Genomic DNA, 22975 nt, shown 5'->3' with positions numbered 1-22975 from the left:
AAAATGCCCTCAGGGCTTACGGGTTAATAGCAGAAAGCAACAGATCAAGTATAGCTGTCTGGCGGACATCTCGGCATGGATGAAAGAACATCACCTGCAGCTCAACCTGGCAAAGACCGAGCTTCTCATTCTCCCTGCCAATCCGTCTCTACAGCACGACTTCACTATCCAACTGGATTCATCCTCAATCACCCCATCAAGGTCGGTCAGAAATCTTGGAGTAATATTTGATGACCAGCTGACCTTCACAGACCACATTACAAAGACAGCTCGATCATGCAGGTTTGCATTGTATAACATCGGGAAGATCAGGCCTTTCCTAACTGAGCATGCAACACAACTTCTCGTCCAGGCCCTGGTCATATCCATGCTGGATTACTGCAATGCTCTTCTGGCTGGACTTCAATCATGTACAACTAAACCTCTACAAATGATCCAGAATGCTGCAGCCCGCCTTGTCTTCAACGAGCCCACGTCACTCTCCTCTGTTCATCTCCCTGCACTGGCTACCACTCGCATCAAGTTCAAGGCTTTGACCCTTGCTTACAGATCGACCACAGACTCGGCTCCCGCCTTCTTTCACTCGCTCCTACGAGTCTACATCCCTACCAGAAGCCTACGATCGGTCAATCAGTGACGGCTCGTGGTACCATCACAGAGAGCCACGAAATCACTCTCCAGAACATTCTCATTCACGGCTCCATGCTGGTGGAATGATCTCGCCACCCTCATCCGGAATGCAGAATCCCTGACAGCATTCAAAACACAAGCTGAAAACTCATATCTTCTGTAATCCTTTAAATCCTCCCTTGTCTGGCTTATGCTACTCTGAGCAATGCCTGAACTTTGGATTTTGAGCACTTCTTTTTTGTCTCTTCACAATGACTTGACTTTAGTCCTCAATTGTAAGTCGCTTTGGATAAAAGCGTCTGCTAAATGTATCAGGCCTTTGATGTGCCAAAGTTTAGTTCTGTCATTCTATTGCTAATATGATCAAAATGAGTTTGACAACTGTTATAGCCTACAAGATTCTGATTAAAAGCACATAAAAGATGATGATTAAAATTATATAAGCATTTCTATAGAATGTTTCATTAATATACTGCTTATTATTTCACAGCTACCAAAGCAATGAAGAATCAAGAATTGACACCAACCTATTTGTTCCTCAATATCTTCATGTTTTATTCTGGATGGTTCTGGATCACTCATGTCTTCAATCTCCTCTTTAATAAACTCCATCTTTAACAGTCACACAGATTTCAGCTGCTACTCCTGGAGTTTGTCCTTCTCTTGTAGGATGATGGGAATATTCCCAGTATTTATTGGTGAATTGTTGTGGGAGGGGCTTCACTCCAGGTGTGAACTGTGATCACTGTGTGATACTGACGCCCACAGGTCCAGATCTGGAAAAATCAAAGATAAGTTACTGAATTTCTACAGGAATACTTTAACAGCAAAACATACAGGGTGCTTCAAATATATTTAGGTCAAATATAGAGCATTTTGAGTTATACAAAACAACTCAAGGTTGCTAATTTTTATGTAACCCAGAATATTATATGGATGAAACAGGGCACATGTTATATTAATATTATATTATATATTAGACGAAAGAAATCCACTTAATATGCAATATGCAGACTGAATAGAGGAGGGTTGTAATATAAGTAACAATTCTTTAAAAAATGTAAGTCCTCATGTTGCTTCGGTACCAAAGTTGTTTTGAAACAACGCCAATGTCTGGTGTAAGGGTGGATTTCCTGCACGGGTTCAGGCCGCAAGACTGCCGAATGACTAAAGAAACGTTGTCAGCAAGAGTCAAAACTATTTAGCACATTATTTGTAATTGAAAAGGTTTAATGACAAAATATGGTTACACTTAAAATGGTTAAACCATAGATGTATATGAAATTAATATATCTTATATATAATTGTGCCTAGCATATGTGTAAAATGTTACCAGAGAGAGAGAGAGAGAGAGAGAGAAGTAGAGAGAGAGAGAGAGAGAAAAGGTAAAGAGAGAGAGACCCAAGAAAGAGACCCAGAGAATAACAAGAGAGCCAGAGCATAAAAAGAGGCAGAGCAACAGTTACAATCTTCTTTTATCCTTTCCCTGACCATGTGACTAACACCCAAATCTGAGACGTTCAAACTGACCAATCAGACAATTACAACTTCCCCCATTGTACTAAAGGTGTGACAATGCATAGACCCCCGGACACACATCTCAGCCTACAGGCATTGATCACTATCAGCCCCTCTGAGCCTTTGGGAACTCCAAAAGAGGGGCTTGAAAACAGTAAAGCAAATGTCTTTCAAAGCAAATGTTCATTTTAAAATTCTTGGATTATTTTAAATTCTATTTCAATTCTATTCTATTCTAGAGGTTAAGGCATTTAAGATTTTTAACCACACAAGCATCAAAAGACATTAAGTTTTATGTAGCAAGCATTTAACCACTGACATCATAGATGGAATAGACCATGTTTTAGCATGATTTACCATGCTCCAGTATGAATTACTATGAATCTAGCATGATTTACCATAGTTTACCATGATATACCAAGTTCCAGTATGATTCACCATGATTTACCCTGTTCTAGCATGGTTTACCACAATTGAACACATTCCAGTATGATTTAATATGATTCTAGCATGATTTACAAGTTTACCATGATTTACCATGTTATAGGATGATTTATCATGATATACCACATACCAGAATGATTTACCAGGATTGTAGCATGATTTACCATGATTCATCACATTGCTAGCATTATTTGCCATGATACACCATGTAATAGTATTATTTACTATGATTTACCACGTTTCTATCGTGATTTACCATGATTTACCACATTGCTAGCATTGATGTGGAGTGTCAATAGCAATGACGTGATACACTTTGATAAAAAAATGATTGTCCTATAATATTTAACATTGAAAAACAGGTTTGCTTTAGTGCAGAATTCTGGTGAAAATCAGGTCTGTCAAAATGAAAGTGAGCCAATAAGTGGTCTTCTACTGCCCTCTGCTGGCCATTATACTTATTAATAAAAAGTTTTCACAGGTGCTTTTGCACTCATATGTAGACACACACGGTACACACACAATGTGTTTTTTTCAATGCTATTGGCATGTGCCATTATAACAAATATATATACTTTAATCGTCTATAAGCATTTCACATATTTCTTTGTGAAGCTAGACAAGGACGGGACCTTTCAAACAAGCTATCCCACAAGAATCTAGGTGGTTTAGGTAGGGAGTTACAGCTGTTCCTAGCCGGAGTTCTTACGGATTTTATATATATATATATATATATATATATATATATAAATATATATATATATATATATATATATGCAATATAGTTTTAAACATTTATTAATGCAAATACTTTTCTTCTTTCATATGTGCAAAAAATTGAAATGAATGAAATGATACTAGGGCTGCAACAACGAATCGATTAAATAGATTAAAATCGATTATTAAAATAGTTGGCAACGAATTTCATTATCGATTCGTTGTGTCGCGCGACTATCAATAAGTCGCGGAGATGTTTGAAAAATGTGTTTAGCGCGGAGCAGAGCTATGAGGCGCCGGACTGGACGCTGCGCGCGAGAGAGACCGGGTGTGTCAGCGCGCGAGCGACAGTGTGCGAAAGATACCGAGTGTGTCTGCGCGCGAGAGATATCGAGTGTGTCTGCGCGCGAGAGAGACCGAGTGTGTCTGCGCGCGAGAGAGACCGAGTGTGTCAGCGCGCGAGCGACAGTGTGCAAAAGATACCGATTGTGTCTGCGCGCGAGAGAGACCGAGTGTGTCAGTGCGCGAGCAACAGTGTGCAAAAGATACCGAGTGTGTCTGCGCGCGAGAGAGACCGAGTGTGTCAGCACGCGAGCAACAGTGTGCATAAGATACCGAGTGTGTCTGCGCGCGAGAGAGACCGAGTGTGTCCGAGCATTAGTAAATTGGTACATAGGAATGTAATTATTAAGAGGCATGGAAGTTCGATAAATGGACAACAATAAATAAAACCAATTTTTACCACTGAATTAGCAGACTGTGATTTCAATCAGATAGACAGAAGATGAAAACACTTTCTTGTCTGTCCCAAGTACCACTACAAGAGGAATATTTTTTCCACAATTTGCAGCACTGAATTTTTCATTCTAAATGACTCCGAGAAACTTCACCATATGCTCCGAATGGATGAGCTGCAAAATAGGCCTTAAACACCATATGAGGTGGTCAATCCATTGTATTTATATTTTATATACATTGTATTTATAATTAATATTAGGATAGACTATAGAGATATTATCTTCTGTTGTAATTATTATTGCTGCTATTATTATTACCTATTATCCGACTGCACGAGACTTGTCTTTTGTGTGCATGTGCTTGTCAAATAATGTTAAACATTTTGTTAAAGATTACAACATATTTGACAAAAACAAAACAACACACAAGTTTGTGAGTGTGTGCGTCTGTGAGTGTGAGAGTTTGTGAGTGTGTGCGTCTGTGAGTGTGAGAGTTTGTGAGTGTGTGCGTTTGTGAGTGTGTGCGTCTGTGAGTGTGAGAGTTTGTGAGTGTGTGCATCTGTGAGTGTGAGAGTCTGTGAGTGTGTGAGTTTGTGAGTGTGTGCATCTGTGAGTGTGAGAGTCTGTGAGTGTGTGCGTTTGTGAGTGTGAGAGTTTGAGTGTGTGCGTCTGTGAGTGTGTGCGTCTGTGAGTGTGAGAGTCTGAGTGTGTGCGTCTGTGAGTGTGAGAGTTTGTGAGTGTGTGCGTCTGTGAGTGTGAGAGTTTGTGAGTGTGTGCGTCTGTGAGTGAGAGTTTGAGTGTGTGCATCTGTGAGTGTGAGAGTCTGTGAGTGTGTGCGTCTGTGAGTGTGAGAGTTTGAGTGTGTGCGTCTGAGTGTGAGTTTGTGAGTGTGTGCGTCTGTGAGTGTGAGAGTTTGTGAGTGTGTGCGTCTGTGAGTGTGTGCGTCTGTGAGTGTGAGAGTTTGTGAGTGTGAGTGTGTGCGTCTGTGAGTGTGAGAGTTTGTGAGTGTGTGCATCTGTGATTGTGAGAGTCTGTGAGTGTGTGCGTCTGTGAGTGTGAGAGTTTGAGTGTGTGCGTCTGAGTGTGGGTTAGTGAGTGTGTGCGTCTTTGAGTGTGAGAGTTTGTGAGTGTGTGTTTCTGTGAGTGTGAGAGCCTGTGAGTGTGTGCGTCTGTGAGTGTGAGTTTGTGAGTGTGTGCATCTGTGAGTGTGAGAGTTTGTGAGTGTGAGAGTCTGTGAGTGTGTGTTTCTGTGAGTGTGAGAGCCTGTGAGTGTGTGCGTCTGTGAGTGTGAGTTTGTGAGTGTGTGCATTTGTGAGTGTGAGAGCGTCTGTGAGTGTGAGAGTTTGTGAGTGTGTGTTTCTGTGAGTGTGAGAGCCTGTGAGTGTGTGCGTCTGTGAGTGTGAGTTTGTGAGTGTGTGCATCTGTGAGTGTGAGAGTTTGTGAGTGTGAGAGTCTGTGAGTGTGTGCGTCTGTGAGTGTGAGAGTTTGAGTGTGTGTGTGTCTGTGAGTGTGAGCCTGTGAGTGTGTGCGTCTGTGAGTGTGAGTTTGTGAGTGTGTGCATCTGTGAGTGTGAGAGCCTGTGAGTGTGTGCGTCTGTGAGTGTGAGTTTGTGAGTGTGTGCATCTGTGAGTGTGAGAGTTTGTGAGTGTGAGAGTCTGTGAGTGTGAGAGTCTGTGAGTGTGAGAGTTTGTGAATGTGTGCGTCTGTGAGTGTGAGAGTTTGTGAGTGTGTGCGTCTGTGAGTGTGAGAGTTTTTTAATGTGTGCGTCTGTGAGTGTGAGAGCCTGTGAGTGTGTGCGTCTGTGAGTGTGAGTTTGTGAGTGTGTGCGTCTGTGAGTGTGAGAGTTTGTGAGTGTGTGCGTCTGTGAGTGTGAGAGTCTGTGAGTGTGAGAGTCTGTGAGTGTGAGAGTCTGTGAGTGTGAGAGTCTGTGAGTGTGAGAGTCTGTGAGTGTGAGAGTCTGTGAGTGTGAGAGTCTGTGAGTGTGAGAGTCTGTGAGTGTGAGAGTCTGTGAGTGTGAGAGTCTGTGAGTGTGAGAGTCTGTGAGTGTGAGAGTCTGTGAGTGTGAGAGTCTGTGAGTGTGTGAGTCTGTGAGTGTGTGCGTCGGTGAGTGTGAGAGTCTGTGAGTGTGAGAGTCTGTGAGTGTGAGAGTCTGTGAGTGTGAGAGTCTGTGAGTGTGAGAGTCTGTGAGTGTGAGAGTCTGTGAGTGTGTGCGTCTGTGAGTGTGTGCGTCTGTGAGTGTGAGAGCCTGTGAGTGTGTGCGTCTGTGAGTGTGAGTTTGTGAGTGTGTGCATCTGTGAGTGTGAGAGTTTGTGAGTGTGAGAGTCTGTGAGTGTGTGCGTCTGTGAGTGTGAGAGTTTGAGTGTGTGTGTGTCTGTGAGTGTGAGCCTGTGAGTGTGTGCGTCTGTGAGTGTGAGTTTGTGAGTGTGTGCATCTGTGAGTGTGAGAGCCTGTGAGTGTGTGCGTCTGTGAGTGTGAGTTTGTGAGTGTGTGCATCTGTGAGTGTGAGAGTTTGTGAGTGTGAGAGTCTGTGAGTGTGAGAGTTTGTGAATGTGTGCGTCTGTGAGTGTGAGAGTTTGTGAGTGTGTGCGTCTGTGAGTGTGAGAGTTTTTTAATGTGTGCGTCTGTGAGTGTGAGAGCCTGTGAGTGTGTGCGTCTGTGAGTGTGAGTTTGTGAGTGTGTGCGTCTGTGAGTGTGAGAGTTTGTGAGTGTGTGCGTCTGTGAGTGTGAGAGTCTGTGAGTGTGAGAGTCTGTGAGTGTGAGAGTCTGTGAGTGTGAGAGTCTGTGAGTGTGAGAGTCTGTGAGTGTGAGAGTCTGTGAGTGTGAGAGTCTGTGAGTGTGAGAGTCTGTGAGTGTGAGAGTCTGTGAGTGTGAGAGTCTGTGAGTGTGAGAGTCTGTGAGTGTGTGCGTCTGTGAGTGTGAGAGTCTGTGAGTGTGTGCGTCGGTGAGTGTGAGAGTCTGTGAGTGTGAGAGTCTGTGAGTGTGAGAGTCTGTGAGTGTGAGAGTCTGTGAGTGTGAGAGTCTGTGAGTGTGAGAGTCTGTGAGTGTGTCCGTCTGTGAGTGTGAGAGTTTGTGAGTGTGAGAGTTTGTGAGTGTGTGCGTCTGAGTGTGTGCGTCTGTGAGTGTGAGAGTTTGTGAATGTGTGCGTCTGTGAGTGTGTGCGTCTGTGAGTGTGAGAGTCTGTGAGTGTGTGCGTCTGTGAGTGTGAGAGTTTGTGAGTGTGTGCATCTGTGAGTGTGAGAGTTTGTGAATGTGAGAGTCTGTGAGTGTGAGAGTCTGTGAGTGTGTGCGTCTGTGAGTGTGAGAGTTTGTGAGTGTGTGCGTCTGTGAGTGTGTGCGTCTGTGAGTGTGAGAGTTTGTGAATGTGTGCGTCTGTGAGTGTGTGCGTCTGTGAGTGTGAGAGTCTGTGAGTGTGTGCGTCTGTGAGTGTGAGAGTTTGTGAGTGTGTGCATCTGTGAGTGTGAGAGTTTGTGAATGTGTGCGTCTGAGTGTGAGTCTGTGAGTGTGTGCGTCTGTGAGTGTGAGAGTTTGTGAGTGTGTGCGTCTGTGAGTGAGAGTTTGTGAATGTGTGCGTCTGTGAGTGTGAGAGTTTGTGAGTGTGTGCGTCTGTGAGTGTGAGAGTTTGTGAATGTGTGCGTCTGTGAGTGTGAGAGTTTGTGAATGTGTGCGTCTGTGAGTGTGAGAGTTTGTGAGTGTGTGCGTCTGTGAGTTTGAGACTTTGTGAGTGTGTGCGTCTGTGAGTGTGAGAGTTTGTGAGTGTGTGCGTCTGTGAGTGTGAGAGTTTGTGAGTGTGTGAGTTTGTGAGTGTGAGAGTTTGTGAGTGTGTGCGTCTGTGAGTGTGAGAGTTTGTGAGTGTGTGAGTTTGTGAGTGTGAGAGTTTGTGAGTGTGTGCGTCTGTGAGTGTGAGAGTTTGTGAGTGTGTGAGTTTGTGAGTGTGTGAGTTTGTGCGTCTGTGAGTGTGAGAGTTTGTGAGTGTGTGCGTCTGTGAGTGTGAGACTTTGTGAGTGTGTGCGTCTGTGAGTGTGAGACTTTGTGAGTGTGTGCGTCTGTGAGTGTGAGAGTTTGTGAGTGTGTGCGTCTGTGAGTGTGAGAGTTTGTGAGTGTGTGAGTTTGTGAGTGTGTGCGTCTGTGAGTGTGAGAGTTTGTGAGTGTGTGCGTCTGTGAGTGTGAGACTTTGTGAGTGTGTGCGTCTGTGAGTGTAGTGTAGAGAACAAGTTCTGACGTTCAAACAAATCATTTTAAAATCAAATTATTTATTGTTCTAACATCTCAGGTCCCTTTTAACAAAAATATACATCTTTTTGTTCACAATTTAAAAAAAGCCTATATATTTGGCAGATGTAAAACATACATGTGTATGTTTTTTGTGTTAGTCCATTTTTTTATTATTATTATTACTTTAACAGCTCAGGGATGTTCAAGGAGTGACCTGTTTGTGCACTTTCTGAAGATCTTTTGCACTGTGAATTTGCACTGTCAGTTCTGTTTTTGAATAAAGGGTTGGAAATTAATGCTTTTTTTCCTTCGGTTTTTTTTTAATCCGATTAATCGAAAAAATAATCGACAGATTAATCGATTATTAAAATAATCGTTAGTTGCAGCCCTAAATGATACCACAGAGACATTCTTCAATATGCAAACGATTGAACTTGAATAAATTAATTGATTGTTAATGTTACTTATTTTCATATGCATTGTTTTAAAAAAAACATTGTATTAACTCTTCATACTCTTTCATATTACTCTAATAAAAATGCTTAAACACATTTTGTTATAGCTATAGATATTTGAAATCAATGGTAGGTAAAAAAAATGCTTATTACAGGTTTCCCATTTAAAACGCAAATTTTAGTTTTCATTTTAATCATATAATTTTATTGAAAAAAAATGTCTCAAATTTTCATGTTTACTCAATAATGCATGCTTACACACACACACGCACACACACACTTTTGACCATGTTTTTTAACAAATTTTAAAAACACGGATGGATAATACAAAATGCCTTTTGACATTTTGACAGAAAAAAACAACCAAAAACAAAATTTAAACTTAGCCCGTCAATTTATAATGATCTATCTCTCTGTGTGCGCGCGGTCTGTGTTTGTAACGGTAGAGGTCCACTTTTGCGACACGACTGTAGCGTGGTGTCGCGACGCCTCCCCACATTTGTACTTTGATGGGCGTTCCTCAAGTTTACCGCTATGGGTGTGGTTTTGAGCCAGCGGCCAGTCTAGAACAGAGGACCTGCGAGAGACTTCCCCCCCGTCTACATATGCTCTGCTTCTATTTGATAGTCGCGTCGCGTTCAACGGAATTCATTTGCATAAAGATGGGCATCGGCCAGCTTTTTGACGCGCAGAACTTTTCCTTTGCGGGCGCGTTAAAGTCGCGTGACGTCACCCATATGAATAAAGTGGAGCTCGGCGCAACAGAAGTGTCGCACGGACAAGTGGATCTGCACCGTGAGAGGGAGCTCGGGCGGCACTTATACAACGGTAGCCTACTTTTTAATCCAAGTAACTAATGCGCTAGTTTTTATACAAAATAATTATGTAACATACTTAGGTACTTTAGTTATTATTAACTCAATAACGTAACACATGCAGACTACGATTCTCAACTGAGAATGAATAAATAAACGCCTGTTTCTCCAGACTTGTGCTTATCAGTAATCCACAAATTACAGAACTTTCATAATCACTAAGCCATAGCGATTTTAATTTTATTTAGATTTATTGTTCATCAATACTTAAGCATTTTATAATTTGCATGGCTGAATGATGTTTCCCTCTTATCCGAGTGAGCATGAATGACGGAGTATTTTAAGATAATCCATGCATGCGATCACTCCCGTATGATCATCGAATCCAGATTAAGTTAACTAAAAACAATATTTCAACTTTACACATCCACCCCAGCCCGTTTACCTTCAGGAGTCAGAAGTGCTGTGACTACTGTACTGTCCTCGCTTATGAACTAAGTCAGACTCAGCGGGAGTGGAAGAGGATCGAGCGAGATTCTTTATTGCTGCCGATTTTCAGTCTCTTTTTAATGATTGGCCTTACGCATCTGTCAATCATCCTCGCTTGCTATTTGGGGAATGAACCCAGCGCTATGATTGGTCGAACTCCGCTTCTTTTGCTGTTGCTTGATTTGAGGACTGTGCGTGCACAGAAGCGTCACCAGGTTTTTGCGTAGTTAAGAGTGAAAAATCGTACCAGCGTACTTTGAGGTCAAAATGCGTATCCGCTACGCAAAATGTGTACAGGTTGGCAGGTCTGCACTCAGGACAGTAGTACGGCTTCTCTCCAGTATGAAGTTACTTTAACATCAAATGTAGACTTTTTCTTGAGTCTCCTGCTTCTCACCTGCACCGGACATTTTATCCCAGAGAACTAACTTTAATGTATTTAACATAAAAAAAACGAATACTCACTTGCAACATTTTTTCATAAGCATTTGAAGGCTTGATAAATGTCTAAAACTCTCTCCACACTGAGTACAGCAGTACAGTTTCTCTCCAGTATGAAGTCGCTCATGTACTTTCAGATTTCCTGAACGAGTGAAACTCTCATCACAATATGAGCACTTGTAAGATCATTCCCCATTATGAATTATTTTGTGCTGTTTCAGACGACTAGATGTAGTAAAACTCTTCTCACACTGAGTACAGTAGTACGGCTTCTCTCCAGAATGACGTCGCTCATGTAATTTCAGGTGTGCAGACTGAGTGAAACTCGTCTCAATATGAGCACTTATAAGGTTTTTCTCCAGTATGAATCCTCTGGTGTTGTTTCAGATGCTCAACTCTAGTAAAGCTCTTCCCACAGTCACAACACACATGATCTCTCACATTACTATGTATTTTTTTGGTGCTGTTTAAAACTGTTCAGCCATGAAAAACTCTTTCCACAGAGAGAACACACATAAGGCTTCTCATCTGAATGAATTTGATTAAATAAAATCTTTACCACACTGATCACAGTTAAATGGGTTTTCTCCAGTGTGATGGAGCACATGAATACTGAGACTTAATGCTTGAGAAAAACTCTGTCCACATTGAGTGCATGTATATGTTTTTTCTCCAGTGTGAAGTCTCATGTGTCTGTTAAGATTTCCTTTTTGTGTGAAGCGCTTTCCACATTGATCACAGTTAAACAGTTTTCTCCAGAGTGAACACGCAGATGATTTCTGAGTCCAGATGTATATAGGAAACTCTTTCCACACTGAGAGCAGGAGTGCTGCTTTTTGGGTTTTGTTCCTTGAGTTTTGAAGTCACAGTGTTTCTTTACTTCATATAGTATTCTCTCACTTCCATCTGGTCTGAAATATACACATTAAGTAGTCAATAATCAGTCCAAAGAGGATAAATGTGAAAATTCAAGGGAATATTTAGGGTTTCTGTCTGAGCATCAAGCATCAGATCTTTGAAGTTCAAAGGTCAGTTCTGCCATTCCCTTGTTAAAGGCACAATCATTTTCACAGTAATTTTCAGCACTAGAGGTCACTTATTCAAAACAAGAACAAAGGTGTGGATTGATGATGGGTGAATGAGCGTGGAATCATGAGAGTTGTTGTCTTCACCTCCACAGCCGATGTAAATCATATTTGTGGCAAGCAGGACGAGGGCCGTGAGAGAGCGGCAACGAGCACCGGTCTTGATCTCCACTGTCGTCGCTCCTCCTTTTATGCTTCATCTCCTCCGTGATACGAGATACTGGACCATCAGTAATCACGGCACCGGCCTCACGCCGCTCTCTCACGGCCCTCGGCCTCGTTCTGCTGGCAACAATGTTCGTGGGTGAGCTAATCTAGTTTTATTAACATTACGGTGTGTATGAGCTAGGGCTGTAGTCAAGACCACCTTTGTCGAGTCCAAGACAAGTCCAAGACAAGTCCAAGACCATGGGCCGGTTACACAAAGATAGACTTTGACTATGGCTTAGATATAGTAGATAGTCAGACTTCAGACAGACATCTAAATCAGACCGTTGCACAAAGCACTTAAGACTCTGACTATCTTAAGTAGGACTACACTGCAATGCATTCTGGGTAAAATAAGACCCTTTTCAAAACAAAAAACATGGCGGATCGAGTAAGCGCACTCAACCACTCAGTGAAGTTTACCCCAGCGGAAAATATGTGTTAGTGTTGTCACAATACTAGAATTTCTAACTTCGATACGATACCTTGAAAAATATCGATATTCGATACCATTTTCGATACCACAGAGAAAAAAACTGCCACAATATTAAGGGGGTCTTTTTTTTATTTAAAGCTAAATATTACAAGTCTAGAACATGACAATGAGGTATATTTTACATGAACAAAAATGTCCTGAGTTCTATCTGTTAATATTTTTTCATTGGACCAGAGCTAACATGATCCGTTGTGTTTTTATTACCTTCTGTAATCAAAGATTAAAATATACTGTAACAAATGCATTGGTCATCGGTCATAAATGCTGGTTAATACATTAACTTAATTTGATGAACAGATTTAAACGCAAACGTGTGTGCATCACACGCGGAAACAATGCTCACTGGATCAGCATCTAGTCAAGTTACCTTTATTTATATATTGCTTTTAATAATACAGATTGTGTCGAAGCACTTAACTGTATCAAATTGGAGGATAGAGTGTCAGTAATGTATAATAATAAGGTTAAACATTCAATTTTCAGTTAAAGGCATTTCATTATTGAATTCAGAGATGCCATTGTCTAGCTCAGTTTAGTTTAATTAGTATATGTGTAATCAAATTGATGATAATCGCTAAAGAAGGCAAATTGCAGAATTAAATAATAATTTTTGAATAAAGTTAAACAGACACAAGTTAATTTACATCTGACCACAGTTACAATATTTACTTGTCTACGATTCCTCAGTCAGATTATGTTAACTTTAAGAATTACAGTGAAAAAACGAAACACAGACTCATATCAACAACAATACTAGGCCATCTTGGTTAATGTTTCAGAAAAGTTAAAATGAGAAGAGTTACAGTGTTTTAGGATGTTTTTAGCAGTGGTGCAGGTCTGTCCAAAAAACAAACACCCCTGATGCTGAGCATATGCTTGCTAAATGGTACCCCTGGAGCCAATTCCTTAAATGTTTTCATCTATAAAATAATTTTACAAAATGAGTGATGAGAGGGATATTGATAGTCAAACAATCTTTTGGGTGCCCGCAGCCCGCTCGCAGTGTGAAGCGCGTGTCCGCGCTATTCTCCGACATGCCCGCTCGCGGTGTGTAGCGCGTGTCCTGTCCACGCCATTCTCCGACTCCGACATGCCCGTTGGCGGTGTTCTTTATCAATCAACCAAAGCCGGTCGCGGGGACGCCGCACTCGCCATCTTTCCATTCACTTTTGCTATTTAACCAGAGCGAATAAGACGAGTGCGTCACGTGTGGTGTTTGTCAATGCGCCTTTGGAGAGAAGTGAAAGTGACTGCTCGGCTAGTATTGGTGTATCGATACTTCGGGAAATTAGTATTGGTACCGTTCAGATATTTCAGTAGCGATATTTATCGAAATATCGATATTTTTGACAACACTAATATGTGTTTGTTTGACATAGCTCTGTATCACACTACTCTAAGTTACCCTGCCAGTACATAAGTTACAAAAATAGATCAAAGTGACATTACGTTAACCAACCATTCAGAAACGTCTAGTTCGAGCCTTAATTGTCGAACTTCTTCGGGGCCGTCATCTTGTTTCGGGTCCGACTCCGATTCAAATTGATACGGTTGCACAAATGTGTCCTCAGAGACTCCCGCTGACATTCTTGTTGGAAAAAATAACGTTACCCTCTACTGTTGTCAAGGCAACACTCCATGTGCTTTGTGTGAAAACGCCCCACAGAACAGAGGGGCATATTTAAAGTAGGGGTGCGCCGATCAAATACTCAGTATCGGTATTGCTCCGATACTACTAATACTTGCCGGATCGGGTATCGCCAGACGAGACCATCCAAATCCGATCCGATATTCTAGCCTACGAATGTTATTGTTATACAACACAAAAGGCACAAAAATATTATAAAGCACTATAATGTTTTTGTGTACTATATTCCAAGTTTTCTGAAGCCATTACATATAGTTTAATGTGAGGTACAGATTTAAATCGTTAAATGAATCTTCACCTAAGTGCTTCCCTCCGCTGCGGCTGTCAGTCATTGTCAGCACTCAAACAGCGCGTCGCGCTCGGGTAAAACAGTCAGCACGATGAAACGCTCTCCAAGATGAGTCAATGTTCCTATTATTATACTGTAGATCTGTAGATAAAGGTCTATGGTTTGCATAAAAGGACTTTAACGTGCTGGAGTTTCACATGTTACTTTCTACCGGGTGTCTGTTACATCACAACACAACTGATCAGTGCACACAACACTGGAGTAGAGAGCGTTAAAATTGCTCTTCACGCACACATTAACTGAAATTTAGAACTGTTAAAAGGCTCCAACTAATGAAAAAAATAAAGAAATACGTATATCTTACTTTTGTGCTTCGAATTTTTTAATGTGAAGTGCTGCGCGCAGTGACTCCATGTTGCTTCGAGCGCATCATTCTGTGCACGGGATGCGCATAAGGTTTCGTGCCGCTCTGTATTGGAGCCTTTCATATTACAATACTTTTGCGCAATGGCAGTTTATTGATAGCCTTAGTTGTTCTGTCCAATCTATCATATGTTGCTGCTTCATTAAAAAGCTGCGCTTAAAATTTTAAAATAAATGTCTTTTAATTATATAGTATTTATTTTGTCTGTATTGTTTTACTAAGTAAGGAAAATAATGTTTAAGTCAAGCTTTGATGCCTTTAACAAAAGAATAACACACAGTGAGGCATACAGATACAGTTTATTAGGTAATTTGGCACTGTTTTTTTAATTATTATTTTAGTATTGGATCGGATCGGTATCGGCCAATACTGAGTCCCAGGTATCGGAATCGGTATCGGAGGCAAAAAAGGCGGATCGTGCCACCCCTAATTTAAAGGCATATGCATATTTCATTTAAAGGCATATACACTGAAACGGCGTGCTGAAAACAGAGCTGTTTTTGACCAGGTAAAATTTGTGTTTTCTTACAATACAAATGATAATTTTTAATAAAGGAATATTACAAAGTTTTCATTTAGACCCTAAAGATTCATATTAACTTGTACAAAAATGACATTATATGACCCCTTTAACACCAAACATATCTGCTGACTCTGTTGATTTTCTCCTTGATTCTTTTAACACAAAAGTTAAGAGTGTAATTGATGATATTGCTCCTGTGAAAGTCAGGAAGAAGAGTGGCAGAAAAAAAGCACCTTGGAGAAACTCAACAGCAGTACAAAATATGAAAAGACAACGCAGAAAAGCAGAGCGCATGTGGCGGAAGACAAAACTTGTAGTCCACTATAATATCTACAAAGACAGCATCCATGCTTTCAATAAGGAACTAGGCAAAGCTAGACAGACTTTCTTCTCAAATATTATAAACAGCAACTTAAACAACACACGCACTCTTTATGCTACTGTAGAGAGACTGACAAAACCCCCAAGCCAGATTCCCAGTGAAATACTCTCAGACAGCAATTGCAGTGAGTTTGCCGCCTCCTCTGAGAAAATCAATAATATCAGGAAGGTGATCAGCTTATCCTTGAGTTGCGCTGGGGTCAGACACATCAGACCACAACCTGAAAAAGTAGTCTCTATGTCTGATTTTGAAGAAATGTATGGCAAAATTTTGGAAGATACTGTACAGCACCTTAAAACATCAACCTGCACCCTTGACGGACTTCCCACATCTTTTTTCAAAAATGTGTTATACAGCTTAGAAGCAGATCTCATAGAAGTGGTAAATGCCTCACTTCTCTCTGGGAGTTTTCCAAACTCCCTGAAAACTGCAGTTGTCAAGCCCCTCCTAAAAAAAAAAGAGCAATCTGGATAAAACCATATTAAACAACTAGCCTATAGACCGATCTCAAATCTTCCTTTCATAGGCAAGATCATTGAAAAAATTCTTAAGCTCAAATAGATACTTTGACAATTTTCAATCTGGTTTCCGACCGCATCACAGCACAGAGACAGCGCTCATAAATATAATATACGATAATCGCTTAAATACTGATACAGGCAAACTATCAGTGCTGGTACTACCCGACCTCAGTGCTTTATCACAACATACTTCTTGACAGGCTGGAAAACTGGGTGGGGCTTTCTGGGATAGTCTTAAAATGGTTCAGGTCATACTTGGTAGGCAGAGGTTATTATGCGAGTAGCCAATAGGAGACCATAAGTCTGTATGGACATCCATGACATGCAGAGTCCCTCAAGGCTCAATTCTTGCGCCACTCCTATTCAACCTGTACATGCTCCCAATGAGCCAAATAATGAGAAAGAACCAAATCGGTTACCACAGCTATGCAGACAATACACAGCTCTACTTAGCCCTATCACCTAATGACTACAGCCCCATTGACTCCCTGTGCCAATGCATTGATGAAGTAAACAATTGGATGTGCCAAAACTTTTTTCAGTTAAACAAAGACAAAACTGAAGTCATTGCATTTGGAAGCAAAGATGAAGTTCTCAAGGTGAACGCATACCTTCAGTCTAGGGGTCAAACAACTCAAAATCAAGTCAGGAATCTTGGTGTGACTCTAGAGTCAGACCTTAGTTTCAGTAGTCATGTCAAAGTAATAACTAAATCAGCATACTTTCACCTGAAAAATATTGCAAGAATTAGATGCTTTGTTTCCAGTCAAAGCAACACCAAGGAAATTTTCCTCTGCGGTCGCCGTACAGGTTGGAAGCGGAATTGTCCATTACCGCTGTCATAAATAATTTAGCCTACCCCAGCCTACTGTCGCACGCGCACGCTCTCTGTTTATCCAGCCCCGGCTTTGGAATCAACAATGGCCACAGACAAGGTAGAGTATGATGCATGATTTTATGAAAGACATCACAAACGAAGAAAAACTATGTATGCCGTAAAGCAGTCGAATTTTGTAGTTCTTTTGGTGCTCCGATTACTACCCGAAACCCGAAGTTACATAGTGCCAGTAAACGCGATACAGACCACGTCAGGTTATGGCAGACGTGTCATTTAACCTATTGTAAGTCGATGTACCTTACCTCTACCACAAGTAGAGATCGACCGATTCATCGGTTTTGCAGATTAATCGGCACCGATAGTTGATTGGTGTAACTATCGTTATCGGTAAAAATCCACACCGATAGTTTCCGGGTTGCGTCCGTTGCTGGAGCGGTTGATAAGTGTGCGGAGTCATTACGCAGTACAAGAGCGCTGAGAAGAGACTGCTGGCATTATACAGAGCGAAGCGGCCTCTAGAGGACAAATAACAAACTATCACTGGCTGACTTGATTATGTTAGCACGTGAGGCTGCGCGCAGAAAGGAGAGAACACGCAGCACAGAGAGCGCTGACACTTCAGACGCGCATTTAAAACACCGACAGCGAAACGGTATGAATACATAACACTAAATTATATTGCCATGTCATTATAAAGTAATTCATTTGTTGACTAGATGCTGCATCAGCAGAGAAAGAACAGAAGTATGTTTGCCGTTGAGGCTGAGAGGACTCTAACATTAGTACCTCAGTCAAGTGGTTTAAACAATGTGACAAAAACACACGCAGACCTGACCCAGATGTTTTATGTTGCAATTGTTACCATCTATTTGCATTATTTTATATCCAGAAGTTCACTTTTATGCATTCATTAGCCGACGAAGTTGCATATTTAAAACTAGGGATGTGATTGCTTTCTCAACATTGATATGTTCATGTAAGTTAGCCGACAGACACATAAATCAGAAACACGTTCGATTTAAGTTCTTTTTTTATCACTGCAATGCGTATCTTGTTATTTTGATTAGATAATCATCAAGTGTTCTAAAATAGAAGCAAATAAAGTGAGAGACTATACATAGGCTATATTACATATACGTAATATAGGTCTTTATTAAATTTCAATGGCCATCTTTAAGAATGATTCTTTGGAATGATATGAAATGGTAACACTTTACAATAAGATTCCATTTTTAGCAATAACTAAGGTTAATAAAAGTTGTAGAAGTATTATCCATTGTTAGTTTGTTAATTTCAACATTTACTAATGCATTTGAAATGGAGTTTTAATTCTTATTTTATCTGTTATTACCTTAGTTAATGTACTATGAACTAACATGAATGATAAAGGTTCAATTGTATTGTATAATGCATATAGTTCATGAAAGCTAGCTAATACATCCTTGTTAACAAACAAACCTATGAAATTTACGTATATTTCTAGGTTATAGCTAACGAAACTTGTAATATTTTAATGTTTAAATTATATTCTATATAGAGTTTGTTCTGTAGAACTTCTTATTTTAATATATTCATATTTATATATTTATTTAATTTAGCACATTTCAGTTCAGCACTGTTTTACTTGCGTTATTTTTGTTTTTAATCCAGGATCCATTTAAAAAAAATATCGGTTTAATTATTAGTTATCGGCATTTACGGTCAAACCTAAATATCGGTATCGGTAAAATCCACTATCGGTCGACCTCTAATCACAAGGGTCTTGGAAATATATTATGAAGGTTGAAAAACTACATAGTGTTACTTTAAGACTTAGAGAAACTTGTGCATGCTTTCATCACCAGCAGGGTGGATTATTAAAATGGACTTCTCACTGGCCTTTCGCAAAAAGACCATAAGACAGTGAGCAGAACCAGAAAATATGAACACATCACACCATTCTCAGGTCTTTACACTGGCTGCCAGTTACATTTAGGATTTATTTTGAAGTATTACTACTGGTATATAAATCACTCAATGGCCTAGGACCGCAATACATTGCAGATATGCTCACTGAATATAAACCCAACAGATCACTCAGATCATTAGGATCACATCAGCTTGAAATACCAAGGGTTCACTCTAAGCATGGCGAGTCCACCTTTAGCTATTATGCCAGCCGCAGCTGGAACCAGCTTCCAGAAGAGATCAGATGTGCTCCTACAGTAGTCGCATTCTGTAGTCGCAAGCTGAATTTAGGCTAAAAGTCTAGGCTCTGTTGTTAACCTTTAATGTTATAGTAATGTGTGGCTCCCTATATAGTTTAATGCATTAGCAGATTGTTAATCCTTGCAAAACGTTTAATTGTAATTGAATTAATTTAAAGACAAAGACACATTTTTTTCATTAAACAACTGTTTTTTTTTTTATCAAGTTTTTTTTGAGTAAAGAATGTTATGTACAAAACCAAAAGTAAAATAAACATCATTCTGAACACATTCTCTTTTCTTTTTTCCCTCCCAAATTCCCAAGGCGACCATATCAACCCCACCCCCATCTCCCAAGGTTACATTCAGAGCATACATAGTCTAAGAGCAGTATAGATCAAAAACCAAATACAATAAATAAAAAGAAGAACATGAGATATATATTTAAATACGCTCCTTCATTTTTGAAATGACACCTGACCATGATGAAATAGTCCTCTGAGAAGCTCCATGTAATCTTGCCACTGAGAGCTCCATGTTCGCAATGTCCAAGAAAGAATGCATCCAGTGAGTCCACGCTAGAGAATGTGGGGGTTTCCAGCGCGAAGCAAGCATTTTCTTAGCGGCAGTAAGTCCACAAAAAAGTGACTTTTTCTGAGTTAAAGAGAGAGTATAAGAGGAGTCATCATTTAGAAGCAAGAGTTTCGGACAGCATGATATATCCAACTCCAAAATGTCCTTCAACGTAATGGAGACCTGCCTCCAAAATTCATTAACTTCAGGGCAATCCCATGCATATATGTCCTTATGCGCCCACTAGAGCACAAGTCACATTTAGGGGAGGGGGAAAGCTTCATTAAATGACGCTTACTGGGAGTGAGATACATCCTCTGAATCATCTTGAAATGAATCAATTGATGATTAGGATTTTTAGAAACATGTTTGAGGATAGCCCATATTGAGTCCCAACATATTTCAATATTGTCCTCTGAATCAGTCCCATAAATATCTCTGTGCCAAATGTCTACCACCGGTAACCTTTTATAAGTAGCTTCCAAAAACAACAGGTACAGTGAAGAAACCATCCCCCTTGTCTTTCCAAATGAAGTAAGCAACTTATGTAGAGCAAGACTAGGAAAACTAGAACCCCAGGGAACCCCATATGCACGCATGGCAGATCTCAGGTGCAGATAAAAGAAAAATGAAGTGCCTGGTAAATTATATTTTGCACGTAGATCGTTAAACATGCGTAAACCATTGTCCCTCCAAACATCAGCCAAAACATTAATCCCTCTATCACTCCAATCTGGGAAAACAAAAGGCTTATTGCGCGATAGAAGACTATGATTACGAAATAATGGAGAATGAGAATGCCATTTATGGTCATCGCGGGAGAACTTTGAAGCCACCCGCCAGGTAGAAAGAAGATAAGTTATTATTGGGCCAAAATTCTGCTTCGCACTTTTTAACGGAATGTTGCAATAAATCAAATCCTGTAGTCTATAAGGTAAGGCCAGATTAAATTCAATCGGTTGCCAAGATACAACAGAGCCAGGATTTAACCAGACTGTAAGAGGACGTAATGTAAAAGCCCAATGATAAAGCCTAAAGTCTGGTAAAGCAAGACCGCCGGCATCCTTGCAACGTTGCAGTGTTGAATACTTTATACGGGGGGACTTGCCGTTCCATATGAATTTAGAAACTAGTTTTTGCAGTTTAGACCAGAAATCTAAGGGTGGTGACAAAGGTATCACAGCAGAGAAAAAATTTATGCGAGGCAAGATGTCCATTTTGATGACAGAAATTCGAGCTTGTAAAGATAGTGGAAGTGGTGACCAACGAGTCAGGTCCATCTCCACACGATTATATATGCCTTGGAAATTTTTCAGAGCTGTTGTGTGTAGAGATGAAAATATGTCCACACCCAAATATCTAAAGCTGGTTACTATCGGTATAAAAGATGGTAAAACAGAATTAGAGGATGAATTATTTGAATGCATCAATTAAGATTTTCTCCAATTAATCTTATACCCAGAAAATTGGCTAAAATTGTTAAATACTGACAAAATTAATAGACTCAGCTGTATCACTAACATATAAAAGAATGTCATCGGCATATAACGAAATTCTATGAGAAGTGTTACTAAAACTTATAGGACCAACCAAGGAATGCTAACGGATTTTCTGTGCAAGAGGCTCAAGAGAGAGTGCAAACAAGAGTGGTGAGAGAGGGCATCCCTGACGAGTCCCACGTAATATAGAAAACTTTGGAGAGGTGATGCCCCATGTCATATCCACAGCGGAAGGATTGGCATATAATACTTTAATCATATTAATATACTTTCTGCCTAAACCAAGGCGCTCCAAAACTGACCAAAGGTAATGCTATTCAAGCCGGTCAAAGGCTTTCTCATGTGTTAGGGCTGGGCGATAAATCGATTTTATCAATTAACTCGAATTTGACGTTTAAAACAAATCGGGCGATTTGTTTTTAATGAAAATCGGTTTTCTCTTGAACTTCCACCACCGACGCTCCCCTTATTAGGCTTCCGTAGTTACGAGTGGGCTCAGCGCGCCCCCCGCTCTCCTGTCACACATAACATGGCAGTTAACAAGGATGAGCTCGTTCCAAAGAAAGGCTCAGTTTCATCGGTTGTTTGGAATTGGTTCGCTTTTTTGGTGTCAGACGCACAGCAAATAACGCCACATTGCAAAGTGTGTTTAAAAGCTGTTGCTACCAAAGGTAGCAGCACAACAAATTTATTCCAGCATCTTAAACAGAGGCATGCAGCCGAGTGGGAGGTGTGTGCTTCTCAACGAAACGAACAAGACCACAGTTCAAACACAGACACACCCGCAAAAAACACAAACTACGGTCTTAGAAAGATTTTCGAACTGTATCCCCTATGACAAGAAAGGACCCCGGTGGAAAACAATCACGGATTCAGTGGCGAAATATATATCAAGAGATATGGTGCCAATATACACTGTGGAAAAGCCGGGGTTTATTAACATGCTGAAAGTTGTCGACCCCAGGTATGTGCTACCAAGCCGCAAATATTTTTCCCAAGTTGCCTTGCCTGTACAACAGTACTCGTGAAAAGATCGCTAGAGAGCTGGAGGGTGTTTCGTTTTACTCCGCCACAACGGACCAGTGGTCCAGTCGAACGATGCAGCCCTATGAGTTTGACTGTGCATTATATTGACGACTGTACTCTGCGAAGCGTCTGCCTCCAAACAGCGTACTTCCCCGATGACCATACAGGTGAAATAATTGCGCAGGGGCTAAAAGATGCTTTGACTTCATGGAACCTTGATGAAGAACGACTCATCTGTATGACAACAGACAGCGGCACCAACATAATAAAAGCTCTGAGAGACAATGAGTGGCCCAACCTCCAGTGCTTTGGACATAAGCTGCACAACGCTATAGGTAAGAGTCTAATGGCTATGCATTCAAGTGATGTTGATTTTGTTTTACACATGAACAGGCCAGCCCAATTTTTGCATGTTGTAATTAATGCAATTTAATGAAATCAAAACATTTCACAAAATGAAAATGCATGATTAATCATAATTGTGTGTTTTGTGTGTGTGTGTGTGTGTGTGTGTGTGTGTGCGCCCTTATTGTGCATTAATAACATGTGGAAATGTGAAAAAGACTTGTTTTGACACTGACCAATAGTGACACTAAAAATAGTTTTCTTTGTTTTTTATTTATTTATTTATTGTACAGGGAATGGTGTGAAGGACCCACGAATCGATCGTGCCATTGGGGTTTGTAAAAAGGCGGTTGCTTCCTTTTCCTATAGTTGGAAAAAAAGAAGAGAGATGTAGGGCTGCAACAACTAATCGATAAAATCGATTATAATCGATTATGAAAATCGTTGTCAACGAATGTCATTATCGATTAGTTGG

At 40.6% G+C, this 22975-nt stretch overlaps 2 protein-coding genes across 2 annotated transcripts in view; one reads left to right on the top strand and one right to left on the bottom strand.

Annotated features, from left to right (window-relative positions):
- The window catches only part of LOC143716529 (uncharacterized), a 204952-nt gene that overhangs the window by 97564 nt on the left and 84413 nt on the right, over nucleotides 1-22975 (top strand). The gene's annotated exons all lie outside the window — the stretch shown is intronic.
- The window catches only part of LOC143715439 (uncharacterized), a 266032-nt gene that overhangs the window by 232083 nt on the left and 10974 nt on the right, over nucleotides 1-22975 (bottom strand). The gene's annotated exons all lie outside the window — the stretch shown is intronic.

The sequence above is a fragment of the Siphateles boraxobius genome, unplaced genomic scaffold (assembly GCF_051911475.1).
Source record: "Siphateles boraxobius isolate OS27281-9 unplaced genomic scaffold, OSU_SipBor_1 6, whole genome shotgun sequence".
NCBI classification, from domain to species: domain Eukaryota; kingdom Metazoa; phylum Chordata; class Actinopteri; order Cypriniformes; family Leuciscidae; genus Siphateles; species Siphateles boraxobius.
The sequence above is the reverse complement of the archived record's forward strand: the minus strand, read 5'-3'. Positions and strand labels throughout refer to the sequence as shown.